The sequence below is a fragment of the Diceros bicornis genome, chromosome 22, assembly GCF_020826845.1.
Source record: "Diceros bicornis minor isolate mBicDic1 chromosome 22, mDicBic1.mat.cur, whole genome shotgun sequence".
Lineage (NCBI taxonomy): Eukaryota > Metazoa > Chordata > Mammalia > Perissodactyla > Rhinocerotidae > Diceros > Diceros bicornis.
The window spans coordinates 3,609,483-3,630,772 of record NC_080761.1 but is presented as its reverse complement, the minus strand read 5'-3'; the positions used below and the strand labels follow the sequence as shown (position 1 = coordinate 3,630,772).

The 21,290-nt window shown below is 40.1% G+C and overlaps 1 non-coding gene across 1 annotated transcript; it reads right to left on the bottom strand.

Annotated features, from left to right (window-relative positions):
* Positions 1-3,502: 3,502 nt before the first annotated feature.
* LOC131420287 (U6 spliceosomal RNA) lies at positions 3,503-3,607 on the bottom strand. The gene has a single exon (XR_009223516.1). It is a non-coding gene; the product is annotated as a U6 spliceosomal RNA (small nuclear RNA).
* Positions 3,608-21,290: the final 17,683 nt, after the last annotated feature.

Here is a 21,290-nt window from a genome sequence, read left to right as displayed (position 1 = left end):
CTGCCTGACTGGACAGAAGGATTCAAGCTGGAGAAGATAAGGTTGGATATAAGTGGGAGCAAATCACAGGGACTCTCAGACGTCTTTTAAACCTGTTGGGTGCTCCTTCATTTATTCATTCCAAATATATAAGTACCATATTATTATGTGGTTACAACGTGACCAGTACCGGATATACAACAATATATACATACACTTGCCCTCGCAGACTTAAGTGAGGCCAAAAGACAATACACAAATAAACATAAGTAATTACAAATAGTGATAAGCCCAGAAGAAAATTAATAGAGTGCAGGGGGAAGCCTGCTTGAGATCAGGACAATTAGGAAAGGCTTTCTAAGGCATTTGAGACTAGAGTCTTTTTATTTTTATTTTTAAGAGGGGAGCAGCTTTCTAGACAGAGGCCTCCAGATGGAAGAGCCAGGGCCCTGCAGCTTGAAACAGCTTGATTTATTGAAAGAACAGAAAGGGGCCAGTGTGGCTGCAGCTTGTCAGACATAGAGCAGAGTGGAATAAGGTAATGTTGGAGGGGAAAGAGTAAAGCAGAGGCTAATAGGGCAGGATACAGATTATGCATGTTTTCTGTAATGAAGTGGAAGCTTGACAAGTACTGACTTGCATTTTAGAGAGTTCTGGGCTCTACATCATCAGAGGGTCTGACATAGTAGGTTTGGGTGGGGCACCCAGATTCTGCATTTCTAACAAGCATCCTAGGTAACTTCTGATGCAGAGGCTCTTCAGAAAAGCTCTTGAAGAATCACACTCTAAAAGGCTCACCTTTCTCTCCTTTGGTAAAGTTCACCTACGGTCAACTTTGATATAATGGCTTAGATTCTTATCTGGAGAAGTTAGGAACAAGGGACTCCTTAGTTAGGAACAGTGCAGACTTAGATCCATGCTCCACTCACACACTAAACACTGAGTGATAACTTATAACTTACTCTTTTTCACAAGGACTACCACAAGGCAACTATCAGCCCATGGTGACCAAGAACTACATGGGGCCTCTCAAAGTGCCATCCTCAGGAGAGAGACCTAGAATGCACTAATTTTGTTTCCATGGTTCCTAAAGACTCCAAAACACATAAGACTGTGCAGACTTCCAGGGGGCAGGGATCATTGTCTGTTTTTTTTTTTTTTTTTTGTGAGGAAGATCAGCCCTGAGCTAACATCCATGCTAATCCTCCTCTTTTTGCTGAGGAAGACCCGCCCTGAGCTAACATCTATTGCCAATCCTCCTCCTTTTGCTCCTCAAAGCCCCAATGGATAGGTGTATGTCATAGTTGCACATCCTTCTAGTTGCTGTATGTGGGACTCAGCCTCAGCATGGCCGAGTCAGCGGTGGGTAGGGTGCGCGCCCAGGATCTCAACCCCAGCCGCCAGTAGTGGAGCGCGCGCACTTAACGGCTAAGCCACGGGCCGGCCCCCCAAGGGATCATTGTTTTGGATTCCTCCTAGAACCTGACATAATGCTGAACAGATAGCTATTTAGAAGGCACTGGTAACTGGTACCCATTTCTGATAACAAGATCATCAGCGAGTGACTGAAAAACGGGAAGCTAAAATTTCTGCTAAAATGTATTGCGTATACCCGTGTGAGTTTCTTTCTACAAACAGACATTCTCGAGTTGAATTTAAAGTTGCAATTCTCATCAGTCCTCATTTGGAGGAAGCTCTTTGCGGCTCAGGTAAAATTCTCTCTGCCACAATTCTTTAGAATTCTGTGGGAGGGCCGGCCCCGTGGCTTACCGGTTAAGCGCGCGTGCTCCGCTGCTAGTGGCCCGGGTTGGGATCCCGGGCTGCACCGACGCACCGCTTCTCCGGCCATGCTGAGGCCGTGTCCCACATACAGCAACTGGAAGGATGTGCGCTATGACACACAACTATCTACTGGGGCTTAGGGGGAAAAAATAAATTAAAAAAATTATAAAAACAAAATAGAATTCTGTGGGAAATTACTAAGGAATAGGTTAATTCCTAGCCTAGTTCATTTACTAAGGAGGACCACCGAAATAATCTTTTTAAGCAATGTGCCACCTCTGAACTTTGCAGTGTATTTTACAAATACCAATTTAACAGCCTGGAAGGTGTCAGTCTCCCGGGAAAGGCCGAGCTGCAGAGGGCTCTAAGTCGCGACTACGGGGTTTTAGGAGATCTGGATGCTCTTAGGTGGTCCTCCTGCCGGATGCCTCCCCCTCACCTGAGCTAGGTTCTGGAGGCTGCCAAGAGCTTCTCACCTCTTCACCATGTGGCCTAACCTCCTGACGCCCTACCAGGCCACATGACTGCGCATGCACACTCTGCCCCGCCCCGACACCCTGTGAGCCAGCGGGTTGCACGCGGGACCCAGTTTTCCCCATCCTGGATGCAGGCTCCAGGTGATCGGTGTCCTCTCCTTGCGGAAGGCGGGTCGATCTGCAGGACCCAAATCCTCTCGTAGTGACTGAGTGAGCCGGCCAGGATTTCGGCCTTTTAGCTCGTTAGAAACAGAAGTCTCTTGGGCTTCTTCCACGATGCCGGCTCAGAAGACAAATCGCCTGATCCGCAGACGTTTGTGTGTGTGAGGTCGGCCCACCTGGGCTGTGCAAATGACAGCTGAGCTGAGACTGGAGCGTGGAGGAGGGAAGGGTATTCCGGGCAGAGCGTTCTCTGCGTTCAGAGACCGGAAAGTTCAGTAAATTGTGTAGGGGTGAAGTAAGGGTGAGGCTGGGATGGGACCCAGCAGCTAAGATCATTGTAGCCTTAAAAACGGAATTGAGGAGTTTGGACGTTATGCAAAAGCATTGACTAATTTTAAGCTGGAGAGTGACATGATGCATGTCTTAGAGAGATGACTGATTGCAATGGATCAGAATGGATTAGAAAAGGCAAGGAGAACTCCTGGGCTGTCAACTTCATCTTGGCAAGAGGTGTGGGTGGCCTGAAGCAGCAACGCAAATGGAGAGAGGTAGATGGAGTCCAGATATTTTTGGGAAGTAGAATATATAGGACTTGGTGATTGGTTGGATGGAGTGAGGAAGGGAGGGAGAGGTAAAGACAAATTCTGAATTCTCACATTTCTGGTTTGGGCAGCTGTGGGTGTCTTCATTGACAGAAGAAATACAAGAGAAAGTTTTGGGGCTGGTGTGTGGAAAATGAGGTCAGTTTAGGACATACTGAGCCTGAGGTACAGCTAATGAAAGGAGCAACTTGAGAGGACATTTCACTGTGGAATTTGGGATATAAGGTAGAAAACATAGCAGTGATAATTTGCAACTTTTTCCAAAGCTTCTATTGTGTCCCTTAGTTCACTTATCTTTTTTTTGAGCTATGCTTGACATATGACATTATATTAGTTTCAAGTGTACAACATAATGATTCAATATTTGTATATATTGCAAAATGATCACCACAGTAAGTCTAGTTAACATCTATTACTTCACAGAGTTACAAAAAATTTTTTTTCCTTTAAAAAAAGTGACGAGAACTTTTAAGAGCTACTCTCTTAGCAACTTTCAAATATAAAAATATGGAACGTTTCATGATTTCGCATGTCATCCTTGCACAGGGGCCATGCTAATCTTCTCTATATGGTTCCAATTTTAGTATATTGCTGCCAAAGTGAGTACTGGTTCATTTATCTTGATGGTGAACTTGTGATTAGGGAACCATTTTCTCTAGGCACTTCTTGGGACAGGCACACTAACAATTTCTTGCTCTTTGGTTCTCTATTACTGTTTTTTCTTTCTGAATCTTATCAATATCAAATGTGAGTGTCTTAAAATAGTAGCAAGAGGGAGCAACATAGGCCTGATTGCTTTTCAGTAAATTGATGCAGTTGAGCTAAATGGTAGATCTGAATGAGAAAGGAGAGGATGGCAGCCTAGAATTGAAACCGGCAAACAGCCATTGATGATTAAGCAGCTAGTCACTATGGGGGATTGGAATTTGCCAGCTCAGAATATGTCTCTGCCAGAATAACATTTTGACCCCCACCCTCACTAACCAAAGGGGTTTGGGATGGGAGGCCTGCCCCCAGAATAGGCCATCACCATAGATATCTCCAGTGTCTGGGTGGGTCTGTGCTATGCCCATTCTTAGTTCTGGTTACCCTTTATGAGAGACATTTACATTTGAAAATAAAATCTCCATCTGTAAAGGTATCTTCTTCCCTGTACCAGGAAGAAGGGGGGGTGGTGGCCTTACCTAGAAACTTATCAGAACAGAAGATGAGGACTTAAATCTGCATGATAAACTTACTCATTGTTAACTGTGCTGTTTGGGCAATATGCTATCTCACTCCCACTAGGTTCCTATAGATGATATCTCCCTAGAGCCTGGGTTACCATGGTACTGGGCGTTTGAGCTATTTTTTTCAGGAACTGCACCACTTGTCCACTTCAGGCCAGATTGAGACCACCAACCCATCAACTGGGCCCTTTTGACAGCAAGAGGTTGGAACTCCACCCTCAGGGCACGCAAATGCTGCCATTCTGTGAAGATGTGTCCTACGAAGAGACATGAAGGCTGACTACGCTTGCGCAGATCATCAATTACCTCATCTCTCCAATCATTTCAGACCACCTTGCCCCCTTTCCCATAAATACCCCTGAGTCCCTATTTCCAGGGAGGCGGACTTGAGACTTGTTCTCCTGTTTTTCCTCACTTGGCTGCCTTGTGATTAAACCCTCTCTGCAATCTCATCGTCTCGGTGATTGGCTTTCTGGGTGGCGGGCAAAAACGGACCTGGTGCGGTAACAGAATCCCTAAGGTAAATGCTCCTCTCAGCCTCAAGACTATGCATCTCTCCTAGGGCCCCCTCCTTCGTCTCCCTTTTGTATTACTTCCCTGCCTCATACTGGCTTTCTTCTTCATCCTCATAATTCTCTTCTAGTACTCTATTGAGTAAATGGATAATAGTTTCCTAATCACTGCACTTATTTTGTACTTCTGTGGTTCCTAATATTGCTACCAGAAGATGGCATTTTCTAAGTCATTTACTATTCTGTGCAATTTTTTAAAAAAGGAAGAAGCAGAGGAAAAAGAATAAAGCAGGAGAGGAAGAACATAAGCTCCTGCCCTGTTGGAACTAGGATTTGAGGACAGAGTTTCTTTTACTATCCCTTCTTATTTTTTCCTTTCTTCATTTAACAAATATCTCTTGGCATTTCTTCAGTTCTAGAAACTTTTCTAGGTGTGTCCCTGTGGGTAGTTGGGGGAGTGTGAAGGTATGTTCCAACCACTGTTTTCCTGCTATATTAAATATATTTTTGAGATTTCAGATTTAATACATGCTTACTGCAAAAAATAAATTAAAATATAGAAGTGTGCAATAGAAAAAGTAAGTCCGCACCCTCATCTTGTAACCACCAGCCCTCCAGGACCAGTTCAACTGACCCCATCTCTTATCAACAGAGTTAATAAGAATTGCCTTTCAGAAAATCTGCAAAGTCACATAGCCAGGGAAGGTGCAAAAGAAGAAATTGTGACCTGAAATGACCGCAGAACCAAAGATCCTCCTTCCCATACACCCCAAGGACTTGGACACAACCAGAACTTGAAAGTCAGACTCTTATCAGAAGTGAGGTGTCCCTCATTCAGGAAGATCTGGTGTTAAAATTCCTTCCCCACCTCATCAAAAATGTTTAAAATCCTATCATAAAAGTTTAGAACCTCATCATAAATGTTTAGAACCCTGCCATAAATGTTTAAAACCTTACCATAAATGCTTGAAGCCCACCAATCAAAACCTGTCCCACTAGCATTTCTGCGTGCCAGAGAAGGGGGAGGGGCAGCCCTACTCGGGTAAACCATTGCTCTCCAAGTTCTCCCACAGCCTGTGGGAACTTCCCATATGGAAGGGACTGAACTGTTGTGGGGTGCCTTCAGCAAGCTAGCACTCCAGGAGAGCAGATAGTGAGGGAAGAGCGAAAAGGCCCTGGCATCAGGTACATGAAAGAAAGAGCCCCTCCCCATGCCCAGACCAGCAGCACAGCTGTTTAGCAAGAGTGGCTGGGGATCATGGCCTGCTCAGAATACACAGCTTTTGATGCCCACCCAGTGGCGGCAGGTGGAAGCTGCAACCAGATATTTTGAGCATGAGGATAAATAAGCCCACGCTCTCAAGCAGTATGCAAAAATACATTAAATCTCCAGACCAGAAGGAAAATGACAAGCACCCAGAAATCAACCCTGAAGGCACAGAAATTTGTAACCTAAACAACAGAGAATTCAAAATAGCTATCATAAAAATCTCAATGAACTATAAGAAAATACAGATAGACAATTCAATGAAATCAGGAACTTCTTCACAAAAAAGATTGAAACTATCAAGAAAAACCAATCAGAAATGTTGGAGATGAAAAACACAATGGAAGAGATAAATACAAATCCGGAATCTTTAAAGAGCAGAGCTGACAATATGGAGGAAAGAATTAGCATTATTGAAGATAAGAATGCAGAAATGCTCCAGATGGAGGAGGAGAGAGAACTAAGACTAAAAAGAAATGAGAGAATTCTCTGAGAAATAGCTGACTCAATTAGGAAATGCAACACAAGGATTATAGGTATTCCAGAGAGAGAAGAGAGGGGAAAAGGAGCAGAGAGCTTGTTCAAAGAAATAATAGCTGAGAACTTCCCAAACCTGGGGAAGGAGCTGGAAATAAAAGTGAATGAAGTCAACAGATCTCCTAACTATATCAACAGGAAAAGACCTTCTCTAAGGCATATAGTAGTAAAGCTGGCAAAAGTCAATGATAAAGAAAAAATATTGAGGGGCAGCAAGACAATAAATAAATAAATAAATAAATAAATAAATAAATAAATAAATAAATAAATAAATAAATAAATAACATACAAAGGAATCCCTATCAGACTCACACCCGATTTCTTGGCAGAACCTTTACAGGCTAGGAGAGAGTGGAATGATATATTTAAAATTCTCAAAGACAAAAACTTTCAGCCAAGAATACTCTATCCAGCGAGAATATCCTTCAGATATGACAGAGAAATAATAACTATCCCAGATAAACAAAAGCTAAGGGAGTTAATTGCCACAAGACCCCCACTACAAGAAATGCTCAAGAAGGCCCCCATGCCTGAAAAAAAAAAAAGGAAAGAAACGGGATACAAAGCTTTGAGAGAGGAGAAAAATAGGTAGACAAAATCAGAAAGAATGCAGCTCTCTATCAGAATAGGTTGGCAAACACTAAATTATAACATCAAAGATTAAGGGAAGGAAAACACCAAAAATAAATATAACCTCATCACTTTAAATACAAACTCACAACACAAGATGGAATAAGTTGTGACAATAATAACTTAGAAGGGGAAGAGGAAAGGAATGGAATCAACTTAGTCTAAGGAAATAAGAGGCCATCAGAAAATGCACTATCTCATTTAGGAGACTTTTTATACAAACCTCATAGTAACCACTAAACAAATAATCAGAACAGAGACACATATGATAAAGAGAAAACTAAGAACACCATCATACAGAACTACCAAACTGACTTGGTAGTCCAAAACACAAGGGAAGAGAAACAAAGGAAATGGAAAAGAACCAGAAAATGAGCGACAAAATAGCAATATTTAGCCCTCATATATCAATAATCACTCTAAATGTAAATGGATTGAATTCTCCAATCAAAAGTCACAGAATGGCAGGATAGATTAAAAAGCAAGATTGAACAATATGCTGCCTCCAGGAAACACATTTCAGCTCTAAAGACAAACACAGGTGCAAAGTGAAAGGATGGAAAACAATACTCCAAGCTAAGGGAAATGAAAGAAAGCAGGTGCTGCCATACTTATATCAGACAAAGCAGACTTCAAGATAAAACAGGTAATGAGAGACCAAGAGGGGCAATCTGTAATGATAAAAAGGACACTCCACCAAGAAGACATATCACTTATAAATATATATGCACCCAACACAGGAGCACCAAAGTACATAAAGCAACTATTAACAAACCTAAAAGAAGACAGTAACAACAACACAATAATAGTAGGTGATCTTAACACCCCACTTACATCAATGGGTAGATCATTGAGACAGAAAGTCAATAAGGAAATAGTGGACTTAAATGAAAAACTAAACCCGATGGACTTAATAGATATATAAAGAACACTCCATCCAAACACAACAGATTACACATTCTTCTCAAGCATGCATGGAACGTTCTCCAGGAGAGACCATATCTTGGGAAACAAGGCAAGCCTCAATAAATGTAAGAAGATTGAAATCATAACAAGCATCTTTTCTGACCATAATGCTATGAAACTAGAAATCAACTACAAGAAAAAAACTAGGAAAGTGACAAAGATGTGGAGACTAAACGACATGCTACTGAACAACAAATGGATCATTGAAGAAATGAAAGGAGAAATCAAAAAATATCTGGTGACAAATGAAAATGAAAATACACCATATCAACTCATATGGGATGCAGCAAAAGCGGTCCTGAGAGGGAAAATCATAGCAATACAGGCCCACCTTACCAAACAAGAAAAATCCCAAATAAGCAACCTCAAACTACACCTAACAGAATTAGAAAAAGAAGAACAAACAAAGCACAAAGTCAGCAGAAGAGGGAAATAATAAAAATTAGAGCAGAAATAAATGAAATTGAAACCAAAAAAACAGTAGAAAGGTCAATGAAGCAAAGAGCTGGTTCTCTGAGAAGATAAACAAAATTGACAAACTTTTAGCCAAACTCACTGTGAAAAAAAGACAGAAGCCTCATATAAATAAACTTAGAAATGAAAGAGGAGAAATCACAACAGATACCACAGAAATAGAAAGGATTATAAGAGAATACTATGAAAACTATATGCCAACAAATTGGACAATCCAGAAGAAATTGATAAATTCTTAGACTCATACAACCTCCTGAAACTGAATCAAGAAGAAATAGAGAATCTGAATAGACCAATCACAAGTAAAGAGATTGAAACGGTAATCAAAGACCTCCCAAAAAATAAAAGCCCAGGACCAGACAGCTTCTCTGGAGAATTTTACCAAACATTCAAAGAAGATTTAATACCAATCCTTCTCAAACTATTCCAGAAAATAGAGGAATATGGAACACTTCCTAACACCTTCTAAGAGAACAACATCACCCTGATACCAACGCCCAGACAAGGACAATACTTAGAAGGAAAATTACAGGCCAATATTGCTGATGAACATAGATGCAAAAATCCTCAACAAGATGTTGGCAAACTGAATACAGCAATACATTAAAAAGATCACACACCATGATCAAGTGGGATTTATACCAGGGACACAGGGATGGTTCAACATCTGCAAATCAAATGCAACACCACATTAACAGAATGAGGAATAAGACCACATGATCATCTCAATAGATGCAGAGAAAGCATTTGACAAGATCCAACATCCATTTATGAACAAAACTCTTAACAAAATGGGTATAGAAGGAAAGTATTTCAACATGATAAAGGCCGTATATGACAAACCCACAGTCAACATCATACTCAACAGGGAAAAACTGAAAGCCATTCCTCTAAGAACAGGAACAAGACAAGTGTGCCCACTCTCTCCACTCTTATTCAACATGGTGTTAGAATTTCTGGCCAGAGCAATTAGGCAATGAAGAAGGGAAAGTCTCAAACAAGTTGCAAACAAGTCTGTTTGCAGTTGACATGATCTTACATATAGAAAACCCTAAAGAATCCATCAGAAAACTATTAGAAATAATCAACAGCTACAGGAAAGTTGCAGGGTACAAAATCAACTTACAGAAATCAGTTGCATTTCTATACGCTAACCACGAACTAACAGAAAGAGAACACAAGAAGACAATCTGATTCACAATCACAACAAAAAGAATAAAATATCTAGGAATAAATTTAACCAAGGAAGTGAAAGACCTATACAATGAAAACTGTAAGACATTATTGAGTGAAATCAATGATGACATAAAGAAATGGAAAAATATTCCAGGCACATGGATTGGAAGAATAAATATAGTTAAAATGTCCATACTACCTAAAGCAATCTACAGATTCAATGCAATCCCAATCAGAATTGCAAGGACATTCTTCACAGAAATAGAACAAAGAATACTAAAATTCATATGGGGCAACAAAAGACCTTGAATAGCTAAAGCAATCCTGAGAAAAAAAGAACAAAGCTGGAGGCATCACAATTCCTGACTTCAAAACATACTACAAAGTGATATAATCAGAACAGCATGGTACTGGGTACAAAAACAGACACACAGATCAATGGAACAGAATTGAAACCCCAGAAGTAAAACCTCACATCTATGGGCAGCTAATCTTCCAAAGGAGCTAAGAACTTGCAACGGAGAAAGGAAAGTCTCTTCAATAAATGGTGCTGGGAAAACGGGACAGTCATTTGCAAAAGAATGAAAGTAGACCACCTTCTTTTGCTATATACAAAAATTAACTCAAAATGGATCAAAGACCTGAGGGTGAGACCTGAAACTATAAAACTCCTGGAAGAAAATATAGGCAGTACACTATTCATCATCAGTCATAAAGAGATCTTCTCAAATTCCATGTCTAGTAGGACAAAGGAAACAAAAGAAAGAATAAACAAGCGGGACCTCAAAAGATTAAAGACCTTCTACAAGGCAAACGAAACTAGGATCAAAATGAATAGGCAACTCATCAGTTGGGAAAAAATATTTGCAAACCATATATACAAGAAAGGATTAATCTCCATAATATATAAAGAACTCACACAACTGAACAAGAAAAAAACAAACAACCTGATCAAAAAATGGGCAGAGGATGTGAATAGACATTTTTCCAAGGAAGATATACAGATAGCCAATAGGCACACGAAAAGATGTTCAACATCACTAATCATCAGGGAAATGCAAATCAAAACTACACTAAGATATCACCTTACACCCATTAGAATGGCTATAATCACCAAGACAAAAAATAACAAATGTGGGAGAGGTTGTGGAGAAAAGGGAACCCTAATTCACTGCTGGTGGGAATGCAAATTGGTGCAGCCTCTACAGAAAACAGTATAGAGATTCCTCAAAAAATTAAAAATAGAAATACCTTGGGCCGGCCCCATGGCTTAGCGGTTAAGTGCACACGCTCCGCTGCTGGCGGCCCGGGTTCGGATTCCGGGCGCACACCGACGCACCGCTTCTCTGGCCATGCTGAGGCCACGTCCCACATACAGCAACTAGAAGGATGTGCATCTATGACATACAACTATCTACTGGGGCTTTGGGGGAAAAAATAAAAAAAAAAAAAAAAAAGAAATATCTTGAGGGGAGGTCAAGATGGGGGCATAAGCAGACTCAGAACTCACCTCCTCCTGTGGACACAGCCAATTTACAACTACTCATGGAAAAATTACCCCTGAGACAGAACTGAAAACTGGATAAGAGGAACTCCTGCAACAAAGGACAATCCTAATTGAGGTAGAAGAGGCAGAAACTCCCTTCTGGAGAGAAAAAAATGCCACCTTCACAAGCTGCCAGCTTCATGGCTGCCTGGGAGCAGCCCACAGGTACGCAGCCCTCACTGGAGGAGCGGGGCCCTGAGCCGGGGACACCTCCGCTGTGGGCATTTTGTGGAACCAGCACAACTGAGATGAGTGGCAGAATATCTGACTTTGCCTGCTACTAAAACATTGGGGAGTACCCCCAGAAAAGCTGGTTCACAAAGAAATTAAAACCGGCTCTTAAAGTGCCCGCACGCAAACTCACCCATTTCAGAAAGCAACCTAAAATCACCAGAAAGAAAGGCACACGGTGCTTTGGTGAAAAGAGACTCACCTGACAGGCCCTGAGTGCATCTAGGTGAGAGGTGAGAACTCTCCAGGGACTGGGACATTGGCAGCGGCCATTGTTGTGGCCCAGTGTGGGCATGCTGACACAGACGCCATTGGAGTTCTCCCTGGGGCATGCTAGCCCAGGTCTGCCCCAAACACTAGAGCACCAATTTAATCCAGCTCAGCCAGGGCAGGCAGCCCACCCTAAAGACTGGCCCCACCCAACAACAAGCCCTCAGGCAACTTGTGAGCCTGCATAGATTGGTGACTGGATTCTCTGCAGCCTGGCAACTGAGCCCACTTCAGTGGGGCAGGGTGTGAACAAGGAGCAGGTGGAGAGTGGCGGGGGGGTGGAGTGTGTGGGACTCCCCCTGTGGAGAGACTGGATCCACTTCAGGAGGTCAGGGTGCACACACGGGGCAGGACTGTGTTGACTGTGTGTGTGGACCTGTGGGTGGCAGAGCTTGTCAGCTGCAGAAGACTTGTGCTTCTCAAAGACCCACATAGGGGGTTTGCCCCACCTTCCAAAGCCTGAAACAATTGGGTGCTCCCGTGCCTGAGGCCAGCCCCACCCAGCTGCAATCCTCAGAGAGCTGACAAGAGACCTAAAGGCTGGAGGCTTATAGCAATTGTAAGGCCCTGAGCCTAACAACCTGCCACGCTGGGGGCCTACTCACTTAAAAGAAATACTACAACACAAATGTGGTATTAGAACTCGCAGCCAACTGTGCTGGGGCTCCCCACACCTGATAAAGAGACTGAAGGGCCCACAACAACTACAAACAGCTGAGCATTACAACAGCTGACCAGGAGCATAACTCGCCCTCCCTGGGCACCTACAGGGAGAGCAAACAGGCCACAACAGAAGGACACACTTAGCCCACATAGGGGTCGCCCCTGGAATATTGAGAACTGAGGGAAGCACACTGCAGGCCTCCTAAGGCATCACTTATATAAGGTTACCTATCCAAGAACAGGAGACGTAGCTGACCTAACTAATACGTAGACACAAGCACAGGGAAAGAGGCAAAATGAGGAGGCAAAGGAATACATTCCAAGTAAGGGAACAGGACAAAACCCCAGAAAAGGAACTAAGTGAAACAGAAATGAGCAATCTACCTGACAGAGAGTTCAAACAAAGAGTGTTAAGGGTGCTCACTGATCTTGGGAGAAGAATGGATGAACTCAGTGAGAATGTCAACAAAGAACTGGAAGATATAAAAAAGAACCAATCAGAAATGAAGAATACCATACTGGAAATGAAAAATTCACTAGAGGGACTCAAAAGCAGAGTAGAAGATACAGAAGAACGGATTTGTGAGCCGGATGAAAGACTAGAAGAAATTACCCAAGGTGAACAGGTAAAAGAGAAAAGAATTAAAAAGAGTGAGGACAGTCTAAGGGACCTCTGGGACAACATCAAGCGCACTAACATCCGTGTTATAGGTGTCCCGGAAGGAGAAGAGTGAGACAAAGGGGCAGAGAATCTATTTCAAGAAATAATAGATGAAAACTACCCTAACCTAAGGAAGGAAACAGACATCCAAGTACAGGAAGCACAGAGAGCCCCAAACAAGATAAACCCAAAGAGGCCCACACCAAGACACATTATAATCAAAATGTCCAGAATTAAAGATAAAGTGAGAATCCTAAAAGCCGCAAGAGAAAGACAAGTTACATACAAAGGAAACCCCATAAGGTTATCAGCTGACTTCTCAGCAGAAACCTTACAGGCTAGAAGAGAGTGGCACAATATATTTAAAATGCTAAAAGGAAAAAACTTACAGCCAAGAATACTCTACCCAGCAAGGTTATCATTCAAAATGGAAGCAGAGATCAAAAATTTCCCAGAGAAGCAAAAATTAAAGGAGTTTGTCACCAAAAAACCAGTGCTACAAGAAATATTAAAGGGACTGATTTAAGGGGAAAAGAGAAGACCACAAATAGGAAAAATTATCTATTTCCATGATAAGATGGTAATGGATACAAATGCACAAAAAAGAGGTTAGATATGTATCAAAAACATAAAATGAGGGAGGAGGGGAGTTAAAGAGTAGAGTTTTCAGACAGAGGTCAAACTAAAGAGACCATCAATTCTGTATAGAAGGAGAAAGGAACAGAGAAAGACTACTAAAACACTGAGAAAGAAAAAAAGTTAAAAAATGGCAGTAAGTACATAATAGCTACTTTAAAAGTCAATGGACTAAATGCTCCAATTAAAAGGCATAGGGTGGCTGATTGGATACAACAACAAGACCCACATATATGCTGCATACAAGAGACACACTTCAGACCTAAAGACACTCACAAACTGAAAGTGAAGGGATGGAAAAAGACACTCCACGCAAATAGCAATGAAAAGAAAGCTGGGGTAGCAGTACTCCTATCAGACAAAATAGACTTTAAAACAAAAACTGTAAAAAGAGACAAAGAAGGGCATTACATAATGATCAAGGGAACAATCCAACAAGAGGATATAACACTTGTAAATATCTATGCACCCAATGTAGGTGCACCTAAATATATAAAGCAATTATTAACAGACATAAAAAGAGAAATAGACAGTAACACAATAATAGTAGGGGAGTTTAACACTCCACTTACACCAATGGATAGATCATCCAAACAGAAGATCAATAAGGAAACATTGGCCTTAAATGACACACTAGGACACATGGACCTAGTAGATATATATAGAGCATTCCATCCAAAAACCAAAGAATACACATTCTTTTCAAATGCACATGGAACATTCTCCATGATTGATCACCTATTTGGCCACAAAACAAGTCTCCATAAATTTAAGAAGATTGAAACAATACCAAGCATCTTTTCCGACCACAATGATATAAAACTGGAAATCAACTATAGGAAGAAAATCAGAAAAGCCACGAATATGTGGAGATTAAACAAAATGCTACTGAACAACGAATGGGTCAACGAAGAAATCAAAGAAGAAATCAAAAAATACTTGGAGACAAATAGAAATGAAAATACGACATGCCAGAATTTGTGGGATACAGCAAAAGTGGTTTGAGAGGGAAGTTTATAGCAATACAGGCCTATCTCAACAAACAAGAAAAATCTCAAATAAACAATCTAACAACGCACCTAAAGGAACTGGAAAAAGAAGAACAAAGAAAGCCCAAAATTAGTAGAAGAAGGGAAATAATAAAAATCAGAGCAGAAATAAATGAAATAGAGACCAAAAAAAAATAGAAAAAATTAATAAAACCAAGAGCTGGTTCTTTGAAAAGATCAACAAAATTGACACACCTTTCGCTAGACTCACCAAGAAAAAAAGAGAGAAGGCACAAATAAGTAAAATCAGAAATGAAAGAGGAGAAGTTACAACAGACACCTCAGAAATACAAAAGATTATAAGAGAATATTATGAAAAGCTACATGCCAAGCAATTTGACAATCTGGAAGAAATGGATAAATTCTTAGAATCATACAACCTTCCAAAACTGGATCAAGAAGTAGTAGAGAATTTGAATAGACCAATCACCAGTAAGGAGATCGAAACAGTAATCACAAACCACCCCAAAAATAAAAGTCCAGGACCAGACGGCTTCCCTGGTGAATTCTACCAAACATTCAAAGAAGACTTAATACCTATCCTCTAAAAGTCTTCCAAAAAATTGAGAAAGGGGGGAAGCTCCCTAACTCATTCTACGAAGCCCACATTACCCTGATACCAAAACCAGACAAGGACAACACAAAAAAAAGAAAATTACAGGCCAATATCACTGATGAACATCAATGCAAAAGTCCTCAACAAGGGCCGGCCCCGTGGCTTAGCGGTTAAGTGCACGCGCTCTGCTGCAGGCTGCCCGGGTTCAGATCCCGGGCGCGCACCGAAGCACCGCTTCCCCGGCCATGCTGAGGCCGCATCCCACATACAGCAACTAGAAGGATGTGCAACTATGACATACAACTATCTACTGGGGCTTTGGGGGAAAAAATAAATAAATAAAATAAAATTATTAAAAAAAAATCCTCAACAAAATACTAGCAAATTGCATACAACAATACGTTAAAAAGATTATACACCATGATCAAGTGGGATTTATTCCAGGTATGCAGGGATGGTTCAACATTTGCAAATCAATCAATGTAATACACCAATTAATAAAATGAAGAATAAAAATCACATGATCATCTCAATAGACGCAGAGAAAGCATTTGACAAAATACAGCATCCATTTATGATAAAAACTCTGAATAAAGTGGGTATAGAAGGAAAGTACTTCAACATAATAAAGGCCATATATGACAAACCCACAGCTAATATCCTCAATGGTGAAAAACTGAAAGCTATCCCTCTAAGAACAGGAACCAGACAAGGATGCCCACTGTCACCACTCCTATTTAACATAGTACTGGAAGTCCTAGCCAGAGCAATCAGGCAAGAGAAAGAAATAAAAGGGATCCAAATTGGAAAGGAAAAAGTGAAACTGTCACTATTTGCAGATGACATGATTTTATATATAGAAAACCCTAAAGAATCCACCAGAAAACTTTTAGAAGTAATAAATGAATATGGTAAAGTTGCAGGATACAAAATCAACACACAAAAATCAGTTGCATTTCTATACACTAACAATGAAGTAGCAGAAAGAAAAATTAAGAATACAACCCCTTTTACAATTGCAACGAAAAGAATAAAATACCTAGGAATAAACTTAACCAAAGAGGTGAAAGATCTGTACACTGAAAGATATAAAACATTGCCGAAAGAAATTGAAGAAGACACAAAGAAATGGAAAGATATTCCATGCTCTTGGATTGGAAGAATTAACATAGTTAAGATATCCATACTTCCTAAAGCAATCTATAGATTCAATGCAATCCCTATCAATGTTCCAACAACATTTTTCACAGAAATAGAACAAAGAATCCTAAAATTTATATGGAACAACAAAAGACCCCGAATAGCTAAAGGAATCCTGAGAAAAAAGAACAAAGCTGGAGGTATCACACTCCCTGATTCCAAAATATACTACAAAGCTATAGTAACCAAAACAGCATGGTACTGGCACAAAAACAGACACACAGATCAATGGAATAGAATCAAAAGCCCAGAAATAAACCCACACATCTATGGACAGCTAATCTTTCACAAAGGAGCCAAGAACATACAATGGAGAAAAGAAAGTCTCTTCAACAAATGGTGTTGGGAAAACTGGATAGTCACATGCAAAAAAATGAAAGTAGACCCTTACCTTACACCATACACAAAAATTAACTCCAAATGGATTAAAGACTTGAATGTAAGACCTGAAACTATGAAACTTCTAGAAGAAAACATAGGCAGTACGCTCTTCGACATCGGTCTTAGCAACATATTTTCAAGCACCATGTCTGACCGGGCAGGAGAAACAATAGAAAAAATAAACAAATGGGACTACATCCAACTAAAAGGCTTCTGCACAGCAAAGGAAACCATCAACAAAACGAAAAGACAACCTGACAATTGGGAGAAGATATTTGCAAACCATACATCTGATAAGAGGTTAATCTCCAAAATATATAAAGAACTCGTGCATCTCCACAACAAAAAAACTAACAACCCAATTAAAAAATGGGCAAAAGACCTGAACAGACATTTCTCCAAAGAAGATATACAGATGGCCAACAGACACATGAAAAGATGTTCAAAATCATTAACTATCAGGGAGATGCAAACCAAAACTACAATATGGTATCACCTCACACCCGTCAGAATGGCTATAATTAACAAGACAGGAAACAACATGTGTTGGAGAGGATGTGGAGAGAAGGGAACTCTCATAAACTGCTGGTGGGAGTGCAAACTGGTACAGCCACTATGGAAAACAGTATGGAGATTCCTCTAAAAATCAAGGATAGAACTACCATATGATCCAGCTATTCCACTGCTGGGTATTTATCCAAAGAACTTGAAAACACCAATGTGTAAACATACACGCACCCCTGTGTTCATTGCAGACTTACTCACAATAGCCAAGACTTGGAAGCAACCTAAGTGCCCATCAAGGGATGAATGGATAAAGAAGATGTGGTATATATACACAATGGAATACTATTCAGCCATAAGAAACGATGAAATCCAGCTATTTGTGACAACATGGATGGACATTGAGGGTATTATGCAAAGTGAAACAAGTCAGAGGGAGAAGGTCAAATACCATATGATTTCCTTCATTAAGTAGTAGATAATAACAACAATAAACAAACACATAGAGACAGAGATTGGATTGATGGTTACCAGAGGGGAAGGGGGGAGGGAGGAGGGCGAAAGAGATAATTCAGCACATGTGTGTGGTGATGGGCTGTAATTGGTATTTGAGTGGTGAACAAGATGTAATCTATGAAGAAATAGAATATAATGATGTACACCTGAAATTTATACAATGTTATAAACCAATGTTACTGCAATAAACAAAAAATTAAAATAAAAAATAAAATAAAGAAAAAAAATAGAAATATCTTATGATCCAGCTATCCCACTACTGGGTATTTATCCAAAGGACCTGAAATCAACAATCCAAAGAGGCTTATGTACCCCTATGTTCATTGCAGCATTATTCACTATAGCCAAGAAGTGGAAGCAACCCAAGCATACCTCGTGTGATGACTGGATAAAGAAGATGTGGTATATATATACAACGGAATACTACTCAGCCATAAGAAAACAACAAAATCGTCCCGTTTGCAACAACATGGATGGACCTGGAGGGTTTTATGTCAAGCGAAATACGCCAGAGAGAGAAAGACAAGCACCACATGATTTCACTCATATGTGGAAGATAAAGTAACACACGGACAGAGAGATCAGTTTGCTGGTTACTAGAGGAAAGGAGGCTGGGGAGTGGGCAAAGGGGGTGAAAGGATGCATTTATATGGTGAATGACAAACAATAATGTGCAACTATAATTTCACAGTTATAAACTATTATGACGTCAATAAAAAATGGTAAATTTTATGTTATGCATATTTTATCATAATTTTTAAATATGCAATACCTGAGACATCAGCTCTGCCAATGATATAGTAACTTGTACCAGTCTGGCCATCACCAAAAGCAAGTATAAAAATTGACTTGGGAGGCAATTGTTTTCAGGCATTGTAAAACAGGCATTTCAGGCCAGTGATACTGGAAAGAAGAGAAATTCACACTTTTAGTCCCTCAATTCCCTAGCTCTTTGCTTTGCAGATATTTGCTGCTTTGCACAAGAGTTGGAGCTTAAGTGGGGTAGTGCTTTTGCTGAACTACAGAAGTAACTGGAATTTGTGGGACAAGGTACTTAATACAAGGAAGCACTAGTGTGTGTGTGTATGTGTGTGTGGTTGGGGGAGAAGGGAGTGACAGAGGTATATTTTGAATTCAAAATGAGTCCTTGGCCAAGAGCTGGCTTGAATGTCTGTAGGCCAAGACTCCACGATGCCTTATATAGGTTGTCTGTTGTGGGGCTGAGAGCTAAATTATGATACCAGGTGTCATGCACTGATGTAAGATGTAAGCACTTCTGGCTAGCTATTGTGGAGAAACCTTGATGAGGACCTTGGCATGTCAGTGAAGCCACAGAAAATTCAGTCCTTAGGAATAAGGACTACACCTCAGAGAAAGACCATGCCCTAGGATTAAATTCAATACTATAATAGACACAACCTATCAAAGATTAAAACAAAGCCTTACATATCAAAAGGATCCACCAGTAACTCAACTGCCTGCCTGAACAAAATTCAAGATCCTATAAAGAAGACACTATAATCCAGGCTCTCTATAATGTATCAGGTCCACCATCTAATCATTAAATCCTAGAAATGTGAAGCTGAACAACGTGATCCAAAGCCAAGAAAAAAATGCCAGTAGAAAAGACCTGAGATGATCCAGATGCTGAAATTAGCAGCTAAGCAGTTTACAGCAACTATTTTCATAAGTTTAAAGACTTATATGTGTACATAATGAATGAACAGATGGAGAATTTAAGCAGAGATATGAAAAATAAACAAAAGGGAATTCTAGAGCAGAAAAGTTGATTGTGTGAAATGAAAAAATATCACTGGATGGGCTTAACAGTCTATTAATGAATATAGGAAAAAGGTCCATGAACTTGAAGACAGAATTAGAAATAAATAGAATAGAAATAAAATAGAAATTATCCAAACTAAAGATTAAAGATAGAAATAGATTGAAGAATTATGAACAAGAACCTCAGTGATCTGTGGGAAAATATCAAGTGATCTAACATATGTATAATTGGAGACACAGAGGGAGAAAGGGGAATGACAAAATATTTGATAAGAGGAAAGACAAATTACCTGAAGAAATAATAGCCAAAATTTTTCAAGGTTGGTGAAAAACATCACCTTACAGATTCCAAAAGCCCAATACCTAAGCCAGAGAAATAAGAGTAAAACCATACCTAGGTACATCATAGGAAATCTTTTGAAATGTAAAGAGAAAATTTTAAATGAATACAGAGGAAATAAAAATATATGGTCCATAGTGGGGAACAACCATACAAATTATAGTAGACTTTTCATCAGAAACAATTCAGGCCAGAATGACCTCAAAAAGACCATTATAAGGGAATGACTTCTTTAAGTGCTGAAAGAAGGAAAAAAAACCAAGGTGGTAGACTTAAGCTCACCTATATCAGTAATTATATTAAATGGACTTAACATTCCAATTAAAAGATGGAGACTTTCAGGCTGGATAAAAAAGCAAGACCCAACTATATTTTGTCTAAAAGAGTAGTGTTTTAACTGCAAAGATATAGGTAGATTGAAAGTAAAACAGTGATTAGAAGTATACTCTAAACACCAAGTATAAGAAATCTGATATGGCTTACTAAAGTAAGACTCAGTACAGTGGGTATTGCCAGAGATAAAAAGAGATGATTCATGTTAAAAAGGATCAAATTATCCACCTGAAATTTAGACAATGTTATATGCCAATATGACCTCTACAAAATAATTTTTAAAAAGGACGGGAAGCATGAAAGTATCAGGAAGACATAGTCATAAATATGTAGGTACTTAATAAGAGAACTTCAAAATATACAATGCAAAAACAGAGAACTAAAAAGAGAAATAGACAAAGCCACAATCTTCCTTGGAGATTTGACACCCTTCTCTCAGTAACTGATAGAAAAAAGTAGATAAAAAGTAAAACCAGTAAGGATGTAGAAGACTTTAAAAATACTGTCAATCAGGGGCCGGCCCGGTGGTGTAGCAGTTAAGTTCATGCCTTCTGCTTTGGCTGCCCGGGGTTCCCTGGTTAGGATCCTGGGCACAGACCTACTCACAGTTCATCAAGCCACACTCAGGCGGCATCCCACATAGAAGAGCTACAACTCTACAACTATGATACACCACTATGTACTGGGGCTTTGGGGAGAAAAAGACAAAGAGGAAGATTGGCAACAGATGTTAGCGCAGGGCCAATCTTCCTAAAAAAAATAAAATAAAAAAAATACTATCAATCAACTTGACCTAATGTGTATAGAAAACTACAGCCAACAATTTCAGA